The 20,210-nt window shown below is 47.9% G+C and overlaps 1 protein-coding gene across 4 annotated transcripts in view; it reads left to right on the top strand.

Annotated features, from left to right (window-relative positions):
- Positions 1-259: 259 nt before the first annotated feature.
- The window catches only part of Chst15 (carbohydrate sulfotransferase 15), a 93,921-nt gene continuing 73,970 nt past the window's right edge, over positions 260-20,210 (top strand). For 2 of the 4 annotated variants that reach the window (XM_076911993.1, XM_034493827.2), the window contains exon 1: positions 260-482. The gene's annotated coding sequence lies outside the window, so the exon portion shown is untranslated. Of the gene's footprint in view, positions 483-593; positions 1,096-20,210 lie in introns of those variants that run through there. The other 2 variants (XM_076912009.1, XM_076911999.1) reach the window with 2 other exon arrangements.

Raw genomic sequence — 20,210 nt, 5'->3', positions numbered from 1 at the left:
AGCCTTCGTAGGATGCAAAAATACAACAGAGGGCGCCGAAACCACCAGCGTCAGTGGCCTTGAATATCAATGTATGGGCTGTCTCTAGACTGCCAAGTTCCTTAAAACTGTCTCCGGTAGCCGGGTCACTGCCACACATACCAGGTTTCGGTTTTGTCTTGTTGGAGTCACCGCAATACACAAACTGTATTTACTTGCTGGGCGAGGGGGCGGGGACCAAACCCACCGCTCAGCAGGGCGCGCACGCCTTGATCTTGCATTCCAGACTCGAGCTGATGTGTGTCAGCGCGACATGGGGCGGGGGGAGGGTTCTGCTCAGAGGTTTCATTCGCCATCTGCAAGTCACTCCCAAACTTTTCCTCCCAGCGCTCGGGGAGTCAGGTTGACGCGCCCTGGATGCGGGGTGCTAGGCGCGGGGCTGGGCGCGCGCTCCCGCGGAGTCGGAGCTGCAGAGGCTTCCGAGCTCGTCTTGGGCTTTTCAGGTACAAGTTGGGCGCTGGATGACTGGGCTGGGGGCGGCCAGAAGCGGCGGGCGGAGGTTTGGCTCCGGGTTCCGGTGCCCCGTGCGGGTTCCGCTCAGGTTGGCCGGGACCGGGCGTTGGGAGTCCGGTCGGCAGGGGCTGTGTGCAGCCTCACTCCCTGCGCGGAGGCTCCGGACGCGGAGGCGGCGGCGGCCCAGGCAGACAATGAACTTGGAGCGCGCCGAGCTCCGGCAGGTTTGGGCCCGCACCCCTCGGTCAGGCCTCCTCGCTCCAGGCACGATCCCCTGTAGGAGGCGTCCCTTTCGCTGCGCGGTCCTGGCCGTGCTCTAGGTGTCCAGCACGCTTGGGGACCCTGCAGGAAGGACTGCCTGTGGCGGCTCCGGGGCTCACACGCCCCCTCCCTAGACAGAGCGAATGTGGTCCGAGCTCCGAGACAGAGGACCGGGTACTGGCGTGGTGGCGCTGTGGATAGCTGGAGGCCGGCGGAAGACGCACGCCGCGGGGCACGCACCGGCTGGCTGTCCCGCAGAACCACCCCAAGGAGTCAGAATTAGCGCTAACCTGGGTCGGCCAGGATCTGAGGGGGAAGGACGACTGAATGTAAGGCCAATGGGTAGGTAGATCGGTGATTTTCTGGAGCGGGCTCTCCACCGGCAGAGCTGGGGACCGGGATTCCCCTAGTCGTGCTCACTACCCCTCCCCCTCACACTTTGGGGGAAGTTTCCAGGCGTAGCCTGGGGCAGGTACGTGGGCATCTGCCACTGTCTCTGGGTACCAATCGGAGCCGCCTCGGGAACCCCGGCTCTAGCCGCACCGCCTTTCTGGGTGGAAAGGCACGTGTGGGTCTCGGGGAACAGCCCCAGGCGACAGCGTCTGTGGGACCATGATTCCCGAGGAGGGGCTGTGGGGATAGGCCTGGGAGGAATCGAGGGAGCATTCTCAACTTTTTTTTTTAGTCGCCGCTTTTTCCTTCATCCCTGTAACCTAGTCTCCCCGAAGCAGTCTGACTAAGGAGTCACAGCCGAGACTCCCGCCGGCTAGGGAGCAGAGAGCAGAAGGAGGCTGCTTTGAGCTAAGCCTTGGGGGCGGCGGTGGCGGCGGGGAGCGGAGAAGGCAGCGGCCCGGACGCGGGGGGTTGGGGGGGCGACGCTGGGGATGGCGATAGTGTACTAGTCGGTAGGGCTGTGTGCTCCGATGGAGTGGAAGCGGGCGTTTTGTCTGGTAGCGGGTCTTGGCGCACTTGCCCGGGAGGAGCCTGGGGGATCCTGGATGGCGCCAGGGCCAGGGGAGCCAGGCTGTGCAGGGAATGAATGGAGACCTAGAAAAGCGCCTTCTTTCTCCTTCTGGCGAATCGATTGGCCGACTTGGGCTCATTTGTGTCCACGTTTAGGACTCCGAGGTCCCGCACACCCTCGTTTGACTGCCCCACCGTGGTCGAGTGTCCACGTTGCCTGCCTGTCTTGAGCCTCAGGGTAGACGAAACTGCTGGAGCCGCTAGAGAGAGCAGCCCAATGCTAGGGCTGGGTTGCTTACTGCCAGGCTACTGGTGGCTGGATGTGGGCACCTCTAGTAAGCGCGCTTTGTTGGGGTTGGAACCAGCTGCTGGGAGTGGGTACCTTGTCCTAAGTCTCCTTATAGATCTGCTGGACTCTCACTGTGTCTTTTGTCTGTGTTGAGTAACTTAACGGCATGGAGTTTTCAAGAATGAAGTTCAGGAAAGCCTTGTGACAGAGCCTGTGGCCAGCGACTCTGAGCTTAGTTACTCTTTTTATCAACTGCTACTTCAGGCCAGTGGGGTGCCTCTGTTAGTGAGGACTAGGTCTTCAGAGCATCCACCTTTGCAATTCCTGACTGGATGGTGTGGATCACTTCCTGGGTTAGGGTGATGATCCCAAAAGTTCCTCTGAGAACATCTCTACTCATCTCTACTCCATTTGTGACGGAGGAAACTGAGGCCTGGAGGCTTTCCCAAAGTTTCTCTTGGAACTCCCTTGTTCTCCAACTGATTTTTTCTGTCAGCTGTCTCATTGGAAAATCAAGACCCCCTTCTGCAGAATATGACATTTACTGGTTTTACAAAGTTGACTGATCTGTTGACACATATGGTTTTGTTCAAAGTAGCCTGGGAAGAAAAATGCCTTATAATTGGGTTGGGTTTGACCAACAAGTTTGCTTCTCCCCAATCTAAAGAAAATAATTTTTCTTTTTTTGCCATTTCAAGAGATAGAGTTTGGAGGGGAAGTGGCTTGCTATTGTTGTTTCTCTACTAGAGCAGAGGTGAACAGGAAGTGAAGCTCTGGGTCCAGGCTTCCCCCCCCCCAACCCCCCACCCCTAAGGTCTTGCTCACCAGGTAGCTATCTCAAGGTCTCCTGAAGGAAACACAGCACTGAGGAGGCTGGTTGATCATGCTTGCTTTTTGATGCATGCAGAACCTGGACCACTGTCCTAGCCAAAGATCCAGTGTTGTTACCTGCCATTGTCCTTCATCATCCTTTCTTCCTGGTGTCTGAAGAGGGGCCTTGCTTTCCACATTCCCAAGAGATTAATCATTGCATCAGGAAGAAGCTACACATGAAGGAAAGATTGGGGCCAGAGCCAAGTAGACTTTGCTTATTCAATGCCTTGAGAAGGAACTGAGGAATAATTTCAGATTATCAAGTTGGGTCCTGGAAGCTGGGGAGCTTTGAACCTGGAGAGAGCAAGCTGGAGATTAGTGGTGTGTGTGTCTGTGTGTGTGTGTCTGTGTGTGTGCTGGGAAGAGGAGGGAGATGCCTTTAGCAGGTGAACAACACAGAGGAAAACCTCCACTCAGCTCTAGCCAGTTGTTCATGGGTCTTGTAATTTTAACATAGTTCTTAACCCTAGATACGGATGTGTGGGCTGGAGTCTCAGAATGATAGAGGTGGGGTGGTGGTGATGGTGGTGATGGTGGTAATGATGGTGATGATGGTGGTGGTGGTGGTGAATGTTCTTCTCCAGTTCAAAGCTCCACATCTGGCCCCATGGTGCTATGTCAGAGAAGATCCACACTGATACAGACAAGGACTAATGTAATGTACTACTTGTCATGCCTGGGGCTTGCCTAGGCTCCTCCACATGCTGTGTGTCATGTGTCCAAAGTCAATCCAGGCACTGCCTTAATGGACAGTGAGACTTTACATAAAACTTTTTTTATACTGACTTACCGAGTAGACCCTACAGTTGAGCCTAGGGATACCCTGGGGATGGGATAGACAAAGGGCTTGCCTTTTAAGAGGGGCAGACAGACATGCTGGTGTCTGACAGACAAATGATCCTGAAGTTGCAGGCTCTTAAGTTAAGAGCAAGAGTGAGACAAAGCAAGTGCAAGAGAGGGGTTGGCTGTGGGGACAGGAGAGGAGCCTGGGCTGGGGCTCTTCATGGCCACTGTACTGGCTTGGGTCTCTTAAAATGTCCCAGATAAAGACACTCCTTGGAGTTGGCAGCTGTCACTTTGAGCCTGTTTCTCTTCCTGGTGCTTCAGCTGGCCCCTATTTGTAGAGACGTTTGAAGACCGTTTGTATGAGAGAGGAGATGTTTTTCAAAAGTGGTAGCTGGCCCAGGAGTGTCAGTCATTTGAGCAGTCACTCAGAAGATGTGTCTTCAGCAGTGTACAGTTAAGTCAATGGGAATAAGCATTCAACCTGCGTCTCTTTCTGGGTTGTAAGGAGGCTCAGGTACCATAGATATTAAGTGACTTCAAAGGGCAGTTTGGTCCTCCAGCTGAGAATAAAGAGATCTTGTTTGCTCTTAACTGGCTGATTGTACAGACAGGGTGTTTCAACCCACACAGTGGATTTCTTTATTGTCCTCAAGTATTGGGGTCTGGTGTGTTCCCTGAGACTGCTTCTCCTCTGAAACACCTAATGATGCACATGGAGACCTGGATCCTGGCTCTTCACATCCTGAGGTGAACATAAAGGTGGCAGGGCGCATGCTTACCTTATCCAGCCTAATGTTCAGGAAGTAAAGGGTTTGTGTCAATGCGGGCCAATAGGGATTGTTTTCCTAAAACATGAGAATCGAGGAGCAGGCACTTTTTGTACCAGCTGTCATTAGCCGTGTCCCTATACATTCACAGCCAGCCCTGTGCTGGGCAGGTCCCACAGATGTATCTATCTCTTCACCTCTCATTGAGGTCCAGGGAAGGGCAATGGAGACCCCCATGATTTTGGTTATTTATATGTGCAGGGAGGGATGATGGTAGTGGAGTGGGGACAGGACTCAGAAGGAGATTGATTGGCTGTGCAGATCGTAAGTGGTTAAGTGTGTGTGTGTGTGTGTGTGTGTGTGTGTGTGTGTTGGCAAGTGGGAAGTGATTTTTGTCCTTTACAGAATTTGCTAGGATGCCGAGGGAAGGGGAGCCTCTCCTCTGTCATCTGCAGCAGCTCTGTACAGTACTTATGCATTCCCTTTAGGTGTGGCCCCGGGCCAGGTGCACGGGGGCAGAGAGTCAGCTCTCAGCACGCAGTCCCTGCACAGCGATGAGATTAGTGGGCGAGGCAGAACTTGTGCAAGTCAGAATTACATAATGCTGCTGACAGGCGTCTTTGAGGGGCCTTGGGAAAGTACAGTGGGAGGCTGGTGAGTGGCTCAGGGGTGGGAGCCTCTGGGATGATTTCACCCAGGTGTCCTATAGAAGAGCAAAGCCCCTGCCAGGTGCTGGGGACAATGCCTGGCAAACGGCACTCAGTGAGCACTGGCTTTTGTGGTTTTTTATTTTTATTTTTATTTTTTTAGTTTTGTTTTGTTTATAGAAGTCATAACCGAAGATGGAGAGATATCTCTGAGGCCTAAGGTATCATGGCACCCTCCACCCCGACCCCTCATATGTACATTTCCTTAGAACAGTGTTTCTCAACCTGTGGGTTGTGATTACTTTGGCAGTCAAACAGCCTTTTCACAGGGGTCGCCTAAGACCACTGGAAAACACAGATATTTACATTACAGTTCACAACAGTAGCAAAGTTTCAGTTATGAAGTAGCAATGAAAATGACTGTATGGTTGGGGCTTACCACAACATGAGGAACTGTAGTAAAGGGCCAGTGTTAGGACGGTGGAGAACCACTGGCCTAGAGCAATATATCCAACTGTGGCTAAGATTATAGTACAGTGATAGAGGGCTTGCCTATCATATGCAAAGAAAAAAATAGAAAAGCATTGAGAGAGAGAGAGGGAGAGAGAGGGAGAAGGAGGGGGAGAAGGAGAGAGAGAGAGAGAGAGAGAGAGAGAGAGAGAGAGAGAGAGAGAGAGAGAGAGACTTGTCCCAGCTAGGTTTCCTGAGGCTGGTCTGGGTCCAGAGAGGACAGAGGCTCCAGCTGCCCCTCTAAGCTCCTTTAGTTGGTCTTGTGGACAGGCGATGGGTGCTATTTGACACCATTACATTAAGCAATGTGGAAACCAGGCTATTCTCAAAAAAAAAAAAAAAAAAAAAAAAAGTGTTGGTTAGATGGCCTCTGAATGTCACATCTTGAGCCCTTCTGGGAGCTTGAAAGAGGAATGGGCATGGGAACGAGCTCCTGGCTGGGGCACGAGCTCCTGACACCTACATCTCTAGAACTCATCTTGGTTCAGGCATTTTAGATTTCTGAGGAAAGTAAGGCTGGCAGATCCTCAAAAGCAGAGGGTGTCATTAAAAAAAAAATTGAAAACTTGGGTACTGTCCAGAACTGTGTTTATGGTAGGAACGCTGAAGCAGGCAGCCTAGTCACCCAGGTGTCTGGAAAATACCCCAACATGGGCAGATAATTAGACACAGGCTGGGCACAATTATGTTTTCCTTACAGTGTTCTGGGGCCGATGGTTTCACATTTTCTCTGGAAATGGAATATGTGCCTGCTGGGCTGTTTTGTTCTTTGCGGTCAAAAAGATAGTGCAACGGCCACCTAGGAGGAGGACATGCTTTTCTGTGCTAGCTTCCCTGCGGGTACTGGGCTCATGACTCCCTCAGCACATAATCCAACCTGCATTTTTGAGTAGCAGAGGTTAGAAGAGAGGAACATTGCAGTGTTAGACGGCACCCTTGGTGCATTGAACTTGGACCATGTCTGCGCTTTATCTGCTTGTGAATGATCAGCCAATGTGAAGATGAGTAGCCAGCACTTCCGGTCAGCATGTTTAGGGCCACAGTGCAGACATTCTCCTAGCTCAGGGCTTAGACACCCTAACCACTCAGAGAAACCACCTAAGTCCCGGGCAGAGCCTGTCCTGCCTTCATGGCAATTCTGATTCAAGTCCCTGCTGTGCTTTCCTCTTATTTCCCATGACCCTGGCTGCAAGGCTCAATGTATTATAGTTTCTTCATCTAAACACCCAAGCCAACAACTTCTGCTTGTTAGTACAAGCTGGGGTTCGGGGATACTTCCCACATCTAGCCACCTTTCTGGTGGAGATCAAATGTGACTTTTGTTCTTATTTGAAGCTGAAGTTGGCAAGTGTGGTGAGCCAGTATGATGGGTCAGGTATATCATGATATCATGAGACAGTCTGACTTCCTCAGCAAGTCTGCACACGGTGTGTGTGTGTTTGTGTGTGTGTGTGTATGTGTGTGTTGGGGGGAATTGGTCCCTTCTGGACAGGCCCTTTTCTCCTTGCTGTAGGCAGCAAGAGAAGTGTCTGCTTGCCAAGAGGCAGGCAGTGAGGGTCTGTCTTACTTCTGTATTCCCAGGACTGTGTAGATACTTCCTGGTGTGGACACTGGAGGGGGGACACATGCTGCTTTCTTCCTCTGGCAGAAAGCAAAGTGCTGGGCCCAGTGTCTGGCCCATAGTAAAGGGTTGATCCCTGTCATCACTTGGAGATTACCTGACTTATCATTCTGAGGAGTGATCCTATTTAGATCTGAGGCTCCATTCAAAGTGGAATGCAGTTCACTTGGATGGAGGTAATGGCTGACTGCTAGCCAGGGGCCCTTTCTTTTTCTTTTCCTTTCTTTTCTTTTCTTTTTTCTTTTCTTTTCTTCTTCTTTTCCTTTCCTTTCTCCTCCTCCTCCTCCTCCTCCTCCTCCTCCTCCTCCTCCTCCTCCTCCTCCTCCTCCTCCTCCTTCTTTTTTTTCGAATGGGAGTGTCCCTCAACTGACAGTGTAGTTCTCTCTCCACTCCCCCTTCCTCCATTTTGTCTTGCTATGTAGCTGAGGTTGGTCTCAAACTGCTGAACTTACGTGTTATGCTGGAACAGTCGGCATACAGTGTGCCTGCTACTGCTACTGGCTTACACTCTTGCTAGGTAGTTCTGTCTTTGTACTAAGTTCCCTGACCAGCCAGCCTAGACTTGGCTGCACTCAAGTCCCCTAACCACTGAGAGGGGAGCCCCTGCATCTGCTTATTCTTCCTTGTATCCTGACCCTCACTTAGGATCCCTGCCGCCATCTCTCATGTGTGTGCCCCTGCCCCATCCACACACACCATCCTTCCTCTGAGCTTCTGTACCTCCACTCTCTTGTATTTCTCAGATTTGAACCATTTCCATGTGCAGTATGTTCTGGTTTTCTAGGCAATGTCTGTTTGTCTGGCTTAGTGATCCCCTTAACAGCAAGGAGAGGGTCTGGGCTCTTGTCACTTTTGGAACCTACTCTTAGTTGAGACTGATTGCTATGTATTGAATTCATGCATCGGTTTACAAAAATCCACCTGAGAGCTGGTCTCCTGGGGATGCTTGTATATACTCGGAAAATAGGGATTCTGGACTTGGTACCGTGATGCAGGAGTTGACACTTGTTGTCCTTCTAGAAGAGCCTGGTGTAATGACTCTGGATTCCTGGTATCATATTTGAGGGGTTATTTATTATAAGAGTGATCACAGTTTTTTTGTGTGACTTGAGAGTCGTGGGGAGAATGTTATGGGAATTTGGTTGCTGCTCCAAGAATATAAACAGGAATCATCTACTCAGGCAAGAGCCAGGGCCCGTTAGCGTTTTGTGTGCCTGGAACATATAGCTTGTGTTAAGGTTCCAGTCTCCTTTGTTTGGAATGTAAATATTTGCATTGAAAATATAAAGTATGTCCTAGTGTGTATTTTTAGTGACTGTAGTTTCTAAACCTCAAATCAGACTATTGGTCTACAGAGGATTGTTTTCCTCCAATCTGTGAACCTGTTTATACAAGGAGTCTTCCAAATGTACACATACCAGACCATGTTTACTTTGTGTGCATGAGGGATCTCCAGGCCTCCAGGAAAGTAGTGGCCCTAATGAATCTGGGCTGCTGCTGGCGAGTCTCAGTGCACATTGCTGCTCCTTCCCTCCTTTTTTGAGTTGCAGAGCTATCTGGAACAGTAGCAGACTTTGGGCCCAGGCCCCACAGGATCATCTAACTCTGTTTTCTGGTTTAGTTTCCCGTTCATGGGCTGGTTGATCTCTGTGCCTTCTAACCATGTACTTTGTTTCAGAACTGTTTATTGCTCCAGAACAGTGGTCCTCAACTGTCCTGATGCTGCAACCCTTTAATACAGTTCCTCATGGTGTGGTGACCCCTGACCAAAAAGTTATTTTTGTTGCTTCTTCATAACTGTAATTTTGGTACTGTTCCAAATCGCAATGTAAATATGTGATATGCAGGATATCTGGTGTGTGACTCTGGTTGGGGTTGTGACCCACAGGTTGAGAGCCACTGTTCTAGAATTGCCGGGCTGGTGTTGAGCTTTGCAGATCTGTGTGACAACTTCCTCCACCACCATATTTGGGACAGTTTGGTTTTTTACTCATCCTCTGGAAACTAGCCCAGATCTGTCAAGTGTTTGCTTGCTTCTCTGGCCTGCCTTATTTTCTGGGTTCAAATCTAGTGGCTGATGGGAACTGGGCTAGACCTCCTGCCCTGCGTGGGGGGAGTCAATTCTGGGACTTTCTCTGAATCAGCCTTGGACTGAAAGCATAACAGGGTGAAAAGTGTCTTCCCTTCACATCTAGATTCTTGGCTGGGTTACAAATTAAACTGACACGAGACAGATGGACAGAAGGAGGAACATAGCTGATTATACACACATACTCACACACTAGAATGTGGGAAGAAAAGGAGGGATGGTTGAAGGTCATCCTGAGCTAGAGAAAGGAGCAGGACTTGAGTCTCCGGGGGAATGCCCACACATGGCAAGAGGGTAGGGGTAAGTCTTGTTTGCATGGTCAGCAAATGCTTTGCAGCTAAAGTCTCAGGGTAACAAATGCTATCTTAGAACAACTACCAGAAGAAGAGGTGAGTCTGCCTGGGTTAGGTGCCTTTCCACACTGATGAGAACCTGGGGATCAGGGTATGGTAGACAGCTTTAATCCCAGTACTTGGTTGGCAGAGGCAGGCTGATCTTTGAGTTCAAGGCTAGCCTGGTCTACAGAATGAGTACTGGGACAGCTAACACTATACAGAGAAATTATATCTTGAAAAAAAAAAAAGAAAGAAAAGAAGAGAAAAGAAAAGAAAAGAAAAGAAAAGAAAAGAAAAGAAAAGAAAGCACTTAAAAAGATAAAGCCAGCTGGTGTGGTGGCACGCTTCTCTACTCCCTGCATAGGGAGGCGGAGGCAGCTGGATCTCTGTGAGTTCAAGGTTACACTAGTCTGCAAATGGAGTTCCAGGACAGTTAGGGCTGTTAACACAGAGAAACCATATCTCAAAGCCAGAAGATAAAGTCTCCAGGGTACCCTCCTCCAACACAATTGCCTAGGCAAATGTTTTTCTAGGTTCAGGCATCCAGGCCCTTGGGGCCACTGCAGCCAAAGATCTAAAGGAGCCAGGCTTCATTTTGAGCTTTTTGGCAGAATTAGACTTTGTCCAAATAGTTCTGGCTTGGGTATGCAAAGCTCAAGAGCTGTGGGGTCATGGAGACTTGCACCAATGTTCCAGAAAACAACTGTGAAGGACAAGCAATGTAGAGGAAGATCACATTCTGAGTGTGGAGCTGTGAGGATAAAGCCTGATTTGCAACAGAGACCCAGGGTTGTTCTACATGATGGGAAAAGGGACCATCTGTTAAAAGCTACAGGCAGGATTGGAGAGATAGCTCAGTGGTTAAGAGCACTGGCTGCTCCTGTACAAAGGACGCAGGTTCAATACCCAGTACCCACATAGCTGCTTTCAAATGTAACTCCAGTTCCAGGTAATCAATGGTACCAGGCATGTATGAGGTGCACATATAAGCAAAACACCCATATACATAAAATAAAAGAAAGTACTACAGGTACTGGGTGAAACTAGACACCTAAGAGGCTACATGTATTACATGTATTACAGGTGACAAGACTTTAAGGGCAGGCTTACCTGAGCCTATTGGAGTCCAGATGACTACATTACAAGTATTGGGGGATAGATATGAAGTTACAGGATTTGGTGTTTGCCATGTTGGGTTTTGGGGAGGTTGTGGAACTTTTGCAGATGGGGTCTGAGTGGCAGCTGAGGGACCTGAGGGATAGGTCTAGAATACCATAGCCTGGCTGTCTTTCTGGTCCTAGTTCTCATCTCATGGTTGGCTGCTGAGAAGTGAATAGGGTATGCTTGCTGTAAGCTCCCGTCGATGGATGGAGTTGCTGGTCTTTATCTTTCTCAACCACAATAGACCTGGAGCCCACCGTACATCGTCCCTTTGGTTGCTTTGTCAGAGAATGCAGCGCAGTGATGAGGAAAGCTGATGAATCAGGTGACATTTCCTTAATTCTTTAAAACTGAAATTTTAACCTCTTAGGAGGAGGATGAGATGGGTAGATTTCTTGAAGCCAGGAGTTCAAGATCAGACTAGTCAGTGTGGTGAGGTCCCATCTCAAATGGCAGCAACACAACAACCACAAACAAATAACAACCCTTTGGCTTGGAGGATACTATGGGGAAGAGGAGGGAAACAGGCTACTGAGTCTGAGACACCAGGAGCTGGCCCTTCATGGAGCTGCCTCCTCAGTGTAGGGTGAAGGGCAAATGAAAGAGAACTGGGAGGATCCTAGAAAGGCACTTGAAGGGCTTTTGACCCCGCCCTCCTCTGGCTCCTTCTGAAGCTGGAATCTCCATTGTCCTTACTTCCTAGCCAGCCCCTACAGCTTCTCTTGGATGAGGCTGCCTTCTCCATCCACTGAACACTGCCAGCGTTGGGTGAAGACTCCCTGAGGCAGGATGATCCATCTTTCCTTTTTCATCTCTGTCTCTCAAATGGCATGGACTTCTAGGAATGTCTCCTGTCCTGCTTGGGAGCTTTTCCTTCATAACAGTCTTGGGATACTGAGCCCCATAAGGAAAAGGAAGTGAATGGGAAGGTGGCCCAATGGCGGAGAAGTATCGTTCTGTGTTACCCACTACCAAACGTGGAACTTCCCATTTTCCTTTGACCAGCCCTAGGTAACCTACCTCACCCTAAGGACAGTTTATAGGGCTTGGATGTGAGGACCCTGGGAAGGGACAGCTTGTGGGTTCAAGGTGTTGAACTAAGGAAACACACTACTCTTATCTGTGTTTATTTGGCTTGATTCACAGTGGTGTGGCCCTCATTGTTTGTTATTGTTTTAAACACAGATAACCTGTTCCAGGCAGGCCTCGGTCCGGTAATAGGAGGGTGTTACATTGAAACTGAGGAAGTAGCTGCATCTAGGAAGTGTTGAAGTTGTCTAAGTAAGTGACCAGAAAGACAGGATGGGGAATGAAAGGGTGTCCATTATGAGAACTGTATCAGCGTGGCATTTACATTGTGCTAACTCCGAGAAGCTATTTGATACCCCCTTGAAAACATTTTAGTGAGGTGCCTGTGGGTGGGCACATGAAGCCAGAGAAGGAAGCTAGTGCTTTAGACCCCTTCTTCAGAATTATCTGTTAGGCCAAAGCAGGGAGAAACATTTGCTTCCTAGCCAACAACGGGAAATCCACGAATCTTTTGCCTTGTGTATGATTTAGCTCAGAATAAAAATGATGTATTAAAAAACAGGTGAAGTATCCTTGCTGTCTGAGTGGTAGAAGATAAATTTGCTTTCAGCTGTTGCAAACAAATCAATGGAAAAACCGCAGCAGCGCTGCTCACTCTCCAGTCCTCCGATTTACAAGAGGAAGCTCTGTCTATTCACAGGGCTTCCCCTTCAGATGGCCTAGGAACTGGCTGGCTCCCGTGCTCGTATATGCAGAACATCGCTCTCATCTGGTTGATTTTTGAAAGTCATATAACAGGCCTTAAAAAAAAAAAAAAACAAAAAAAAAAAACAAAAAAAAAAAACACAACCCCATTCAACGTTTTCTTTTAAAAGCAGCTTTTTTGAGACACTACATGCTGTGTTAGTTACTTTTCTCATTGCCGTTGACAAAAATATCAGACAAAAGTAACAAGAACAAGGGTTTATTTTGGCTCACACTTGGAGGGTACAATTTGCTGTGGTGGCAAAAGGCATGGTAACAGGAACATGAGGCTGCTGGTCATGCTGCAGCCACAGTCAGGAAGCAGACAGAGGCAAATGCTGGTGCTCGGCTCCGCTCGCTCCTCCCTTTTATTCAGTAGGGGACCCCAGCAAGTGGAAATGGCTTCTTCCCACATTCAGCGCGGGTCTTGTCTTCCCTCTCTAGTTAGCTCTTTCAGGAAACACCCTCGCAGATGTACCACAGGTGTCTTCCATGGTGATTCCAAATTTAGTCCAGTTGACCAGTCACGGGTGCTATATGTTTCACCCACGTGAAGTATACAATGTAATGTTTTGTGTGTTCACAGGTGTGTGCATTACATCAGCTGATGTTATGGCACTTCACCCACTGAGCAAGAAAGCCTGTACCATCTTGCTTGCTACCACCACTGCTCCCCTTCCAACCACCACCACGCCTAGCCCTGAAAGTCACAGATCAACTTTTGGTCTTTGTCAATCTAGTTCCTCAAGTCTGAATCCTGAAGAATGTTGTGTTCTGGGAATGGCTTCCTTCACTCTGTAGTATTTACGTTAGCATATGAAGTCCATTTTTCTAACGGCCAGATGACATTCTGTGAGGGGGACTGACCACAGCTCTGTTGACTCTAGTGTCCCCTTGGCACTCATTTCCACTGTCTCCAGGCTTTGGTTCTCATGAGCGTCATTATTGTGAACATTCATGTCTAGGTTTTTCATGTGACTGTGTTTCCATTTCTAGGGTTACATTTATTTGTTTTGTTTTAAAGATATTTTTACTTTCTTCCAAAACAAGGTTTATTTATTTTCCCTTTTCTGGTCCAGTATTGCTTTATACATGGGGTCTTGACTTTCCTTGTTGTGATGCTTGAAAAGATACTGAAGAGTCTGACTTGTTGAGACTGAAGGACCTCTGCTGAACATAGTCCAGATTCTCCTTATAGACCCAGAGCTCACAGAGAGCCAGGGATGAATCCAAGTTTCTGAGTTACAATTCAGTTATTCTCTATGTTCCTCCTAATTCTTTGTAAAACCCCAGGCTGCCTTCTTGACCAGCCTGGGGAGAAGGCAAGGGTGGGTGGACAGATGGTGACTCTCCTGCCTGCCCCAGCCCATTCCTAACCTAACAAAAGGCCCAGGAGTCTCATCTTCACCAGATACTGATGAGAGCTGCAAGTCTGGCGCCAGTGACTTTCTACCTCTTTTTCCCTGCAGCACCGAGGAGTCCGCTGCTGATCTGGTGGAGTAATTAGATTAGGAACCAATTCAGAGAATGAAATTTTATCTGATCTGGCCACATCCATAAACAAGGGGCTGTGATTGTGACTCCAAGAGACATCAAAAAGTTGCGTTTTAAGGACTTGTGCTGGGCTAAAACATGTGAAAAACTCCACTGAGGCCAAGCTGGAGGCCTCCCTGGCCAGGGTTGGCAGTGGACAAGAGTGTGCAGTCCTGGGGGTCTGACTGTGTCCCCAGGCCAGGCTTGCACATGCTTTGTTTCCAAGTCTCTCTTGAGCTTCACTGTGGTGAATCTGCATGTTTTGTGGCTGAGATGGTCTCTCCATTTAGGAGAGTTCTGCCTGATCTTTATGAAAGGGCTCTGGAGGATACTGGGGAACTCTGAACTGGCCCTTTGCCACCCAGACTAGCAAACAAGATAGCCACGTGGCCAAAGCTGACTTCAGGAAACCAGAAAGCCAGATGCCTGCTCTGCCTACTTATACATGGCGGTGCACAGAGAACACAGGGGAAACCCCAGAGGCGCCCCCAGTTTTGCAGAACTTTTCAGCACTCTGAGAGGTAGGAGATAGTATATAGAAAGAGAAGCCTGAATTTAAAGAAGTGGTCATGCTAACGAGAGTCCACCCTGTGGGAAAATGGGGGATTATGGACCAAGTGAGGGAGACAAGCAGCATCTCGCTGCCCAACAAAGAAACATCTGGCTTCTTCCTATTCTGAACTAGGTTCAAACCCACAAACCTTGACATCATTGTTGGAGATGTAGTAGAGAGATGCTGGAGAAGACAGGCTGGGATGTGAAATGACCCAAGGGAAAACAAGAAACTGCCATCAGTCCCTGAGGTAGGGAGCTAAAGGGTACTGCTTTCTTTCTATCTTAGGTGAAGCTGGCACTGGGCGTATGAGATGAGTATGTTCACATTGTGCCGGAGGTAGAGAGAATAGCCTAACATGGGGGGCTAAACCTCAAGGGTCCAGTTAAGATCACCCTAGAAAAAGGTGCATAAGGAAGGTGGAAATGATAGATCTGAGCTGAAACATTGTTCATCCCCCCACCTCCCAAATGAATCAGCATAGCTCTGTCATGGTGTTGATGCTAACACTCCAAGTAATGCCCTTCATAACTGTGGAAAGAAGTAAAATTGGGAGGAAAGTTAGAGACCCTAAATCAGGGGTGCTGTATCAGAAACCTCACAAGAAAGACAAGGGCGTCCTTTGGTTTCTTGTTTGATTGCATTAGATTGTTGGAGGCATCTATGTGTGCATAGGTCACATGTGCGTACACCTATATACATAGTACTGTATGGGTCCAGCTCTTTAGCTAGGAAGCACTCTCTGGAACTTGGCAGTGATTACAATCATTTTCTGAGGGGCATTTGTAGTTCATTCACATTGAAGATGAGGGATAGGTAATCAGAACAGTGATTATGGCAATGAGTCTCATCTGTCCTCAGTGTATGTTGCAACTTCCTCTGTGACTGTCTTCATGTCTCATGTCCAGATTTGCTAGATACAACCCACTTTCCCTTGCTCTGCTGTGTGTGTGCTTTAAATTTGTTTTTCCTCTCTTTGTGAGTGGTCCCACCCTCTATTTCTACAGCCGCCAAGCCAGAGGCTTGGGTATCATCTGTGACAGTGAGCTGATGGCACATACTTGCCTTTGCTTTATCTCTGCCACTCGGTCCCTCTGAAATAGGAAATGAATCTTATCCATGATTGGAAGGAGAGTATCGGGCAGTTGAGTGGATGTGTAGCCAGGCTGATGGATGGAAAGAAGGCAGGCAAGAATGGGCAGAAGTGTTTTGGGGAATTGAAAACTTTGGCCCACAGTGCTACGATGGCTGCAGTCTTTCCCATCCGTTTGGTCCCACCCTGTCACTGCCTGTAGAGAATGGCTTGATTTACCTTTCAGCCCTCTTCTTAAGAACCCATAGTCTGACCCCAAATTGTCATGGACAGTTTCATCTATAGGTCATGAACACTCGTCTGTGCCTTGCTGGCCAGCAACTGCTTTGAGGTTCAGAAACTAGGGAAAGAAGAGAGATTGAAAAAAAAAGAAAATACTGGGAGTCTCATCTCCTTTGTAGTGGTTGGCTTGTGAACAGGAGCTAGAGGAGGAAGCCATGGTGGACAGCTAGAACCATACTGTTAAATTAAAACAATACTGAAATAAGCACAGAGCCCAGAGGTGAGCATGGGCTGTTAACCTGATTTCAATGGTAATTCAGACAGCTTGGGTCAGGGACAGGAACTAGGCACTGTAAATGTCCACACTGGCCCAATTACCTCACCGACCAACGCTGTCTTGCCTTGTCCTCTTCCATAGAATGTTCTTGCTTTTTCCCATTGCTGCTTTTAGATAGTTCTCTGGAGGGTCCTGCCATGGGTTTCCCCTTTGCTGTTGCTGCCTCTGTGTCCTCCTAGTGGACCCCCAGGCTGAATGCCCATCTCATACCCTGCTGTCACCCACAGGGAACAATACTGTGGTTCCCTGGCCCTCTGTCAGGACACTCTACACCTGTCTACAGCTGGGCTGCTACAGATAACGTGTAGTATTCTGTGCTGATGACATGTGAACCCCAGCCTTTCTGCCCTGCAAACACGCTGGCAGATCCTCAGCAGATTATCCTTAGTCCCTTTTAGTGCATTAGGTCTCCCCCGGCCCCACCCCTGTCCTCCTCAGATGCCCTAACATGACGATCACACTTGAAAGTAAATGTTTATTATGCAGCAATACACAGATCTGCTTCCCACTGCTTAAGATTAACTTTTTAAAGTTGTGGATAAAATATAAACTTCCTTGTATTTTAGTAAGTAAAGAGAAGAGAAAATAGTGAGCTTGCTTTCTTTCTTTCTTTCTTTCTTTCTTTCTTTCTTTCTTTCTTTCTTTCTTTCTTCTTTTTTCAGAGTAGCTCCATTTAGAATCATTCCAGATGTTTACCCAGGATCTCTCTTTTCCAAGCCCGCCTGGAAGCTGTCTTGACAGGCTGAAAACCTGCCAAGGACCCCCTTAATCTCTCCCCACTTCTAACGCTGCCTCATAATTTTAACTGTTTTGAAATGATTTTAGACAAGCAGGAAGTTGCAGTGTTCCTATGTACCCTTTGCCCAGCTTCCTACCAGGATAACATCATCTGTGACCCTGGGACCCCATAAAAGCCAGGAAATTGAGGCTGGCCCAATCTCATTAACCAAGCTGCAGGCTGCATTCTGCGCCTTCTGATGTTATTAAACCCAGGGATCCACAGCACTCTGGAAGCATTTTAGAATTTCACGAAGTGCAGCCCCGTCTTTTATCTTTTCGATGATTTTTGGATCCTTTCCAATTGGCAGTCAATGACATTAGTTTCTGCCAGGTCAATAAATCCTTGAAGGGCCACTTTAATGCTTTTCACGAATGCTGGATCTTGCATGGTGCTCTGTGGGTTCCTATCCCTGAAGGGTGGACCCAGAGAACCTTTTATCTGGGTTTGAGGAATTTCTGGAGACAAGGGATGGTTCAGGTCAGTGTAGTGTAATGGAGCATAGGATGGAAAACTGGGCTCTTGAGATCTTATCACAGTAACCAGCATGCATGGGGTTACCTAACACCCCAAGTGCCCCCATTTCACAGTTCAAATTCTTGCAACTCAGTAGTAGAGTTGGGACTTGAACCTAGGTGATCTGAATCAGAGTGCTTACAGCCTGTTATGGCTTAGTCCTTCCAGCAGATCTACACACTTTTCTGGCCTGGTTCTCACTGACTGTGTCCTGGTTGCTCTGCGCATCTGTTGCCTCCCAGCTCTGAGATGGGGTTGTCTAAGAATTATCACATCTCTTAATGTAAGTGCAGTGGCTCTCCTGGTGAAATGGCTCTTTTGGCAGAGCTGGGAGCCCTCAAAAAGAAAGCAAAATTCCCACCCTAGCCCTTGGAGGTGCTTTAAGGTGGGATTTCTATAGTCGTATTTAATGTGATAGGAGCCTTAGTTCCCATTGAATTATCTTTTGGTGTGTTTTAATTAGGCCATCTGCAAACTGATTTCAAGATGCAAAATCCCAAGTGGCTGGCCAGCCCAGCACCCTCATGTACTTAGCTCAGGACTCAAATGGTGTGTGTGCATCCCTCTCTCCCCATCATGGGTACCATTAATGGTGACATGCCACTAGAATGGAATGTGGGAACTTTATCTTCATATACCTAATTGGGTTTGTATTCTCTACCAAGGAGGGTTAAAATGAAGCCTGCTTATAAATGGTGTTTAAGCTGCACAGGCTTGGGGACAAGCTGTAAAAACCAACAGTGCAGAGCACTGGGTGAAGGGCTTAATTTTCTCTTCTGGTTGGGAACCAAACACATTACTCCACGAAGGTAAAGATTTTCCCATTTATAGAAGCTGTGAGGGATAAGCCTTGGCTCATAAATTTCCTCCATGGCCTCTCCTCAGAGTCTGTGAGATGGCCTGACTCCGGGGACCAGTGTCTAACCACATTAGCGCGATAAATTAAAGGGTCTAGTGTTGGCTAAATTGTCAGGCAGAGCTGCATGGGAGCTGGTCCTGAGATTGGACTTGTGATGAACAGGCTTCTGCTAGCTCCTCTTAGGAAAGGGACCACTCTCATCCTCATTCCCAAGCACTCCTAGAAAGGTCCCAGTGATGATCCTGAATCTGAGACAGAAGGTAATTTTCTGAATGATTCTTCATCAGTTAGAATGCATAGGAAGAAATTCCTGGGTATGTTTTCCTCATTCGATCTTTATTGTCATTTTATCTATCTGTCATCTGTCTGTCTGTCTATCTATATCTATCTATCTATCTATCTATCTATCTATCTATCTATCTATCTATCATATATCTAGTGTCTCATTTATTCTAGGTTACCTTTAAACTAAATATGTAGCCAAGGATGACCGTGACTTTCTGATCTTCTCATCTTTGGACTGCAGATGTGTGTCACCACATTTGGTTTATGCGGTGCTGAGGATTGAACCCAAGACTATGTCTATGCCAGGCAAACATTCTTACCAACCATCTTAGTGATAAAACATGTGATCAAAGCAACATAAAAAAGAAAGCATTTAATACGGTGCTGATGGTTTCAGAGGATTTGAATCCTTGATGGTGGAAAAAGTGACAGTGGGAATATTGCTAGTCTTTTGGAACCTCAAAGCCTGACCTCCAGTGACACACCTCCTCCAAGGCCATATCTCCTAGTCCTTCTCAAACAGTTCCACCAACTGGGGACCAAATATTCAAACATGAGTGTATGAAAGCCATCATCATTCCGAACTGAGTGAGATGCCTAGTTTTCATTATTAAACTTTTTTATGAATCTATAGACCGACAATGTGATTTTCAGGCTCTGGTGCAGCTTGGTTGGTCATAGTAGCCCCATATTAAAGAAACCAGAACTTTAAAATGTAGCTAGCAGAGCATTATATCAAGTACACAGAGGGGTTGAACATGGATTGACTTTATGACTGTTGGGTCCTTGTCCATACAACTGGCTCTGGAAACTTGCATGATAGTGAAACTGGAGGGCTCTGATGTAGGGCGCTTGGGAGAGTTATAGTGTAAATATCCAGATGGTAGAGGTGTGTTGTACTCCATGTACAGATCTCTGAGGGGTTTGGCAAGGTGCCATTCTGGGGACACAGGGTGCCAGTCTGGAGACACTCTTAGGAATGCTTGAGGAACTGAAGCAACACATCATGATTTTCCTAATCAGAGCTGCGATTTCATGTGGCTCTGTTGTAATTACCCCTGGAGTAATTCAGAATGAATGGGGACAGGATCTAGATATCTATGACACCTAATGTCTTCACAGATCTGCCTTGAAGACAAATCTCTTCCTGGCTTTTTGCCTCTCTGTCTCAGTCCCAAGATGGAGAAGTTCATCTCCTCATTCCTCTTGGCTTTCCTACCTCTGATATTTTCTGCTTGGGCTTTGTCCTTTGTAGCTGAGTGGAATGTCCTTGGAGAGAGCCCAAGATAGCAAAGGCCACCAGAGGTCACCCTAGTCACCGTGAAGAATGCCAATGTGTAAAGTCAGGGGGTTTCCAGGGTAGGACAGGGCATTTGGGGGAGGATATCTCTCCTCTGGAGCAAGTGGCTGTAGAACTTGGCAGGAACTTTTCCTAGACTGGTCCAGACATGATAGGTGCCCTGTTCT

The sequence above is a fragment of the Arvicanthis niloticus genome, chromosome 1, assembly GCF_011762505.2.
Source record: "Arvicanthis niloticus isolate mArvNil1 chromosome 1, mArvNil1.pat.X, whole genome shotgun sequence".
In the NCBI taxonomy this organism is placed as follows: domain Eukaryota; kingdom Metazoa; phylum Chordata; class Mammalia; order Rodentia; family Muridae; genus Arvicanthis; species Arvicanthis niloticus.
Note: the sequence above shows the minus strand (reverse complement) of the source record. Positions and strands in the feature narration are given on the sequence as shown.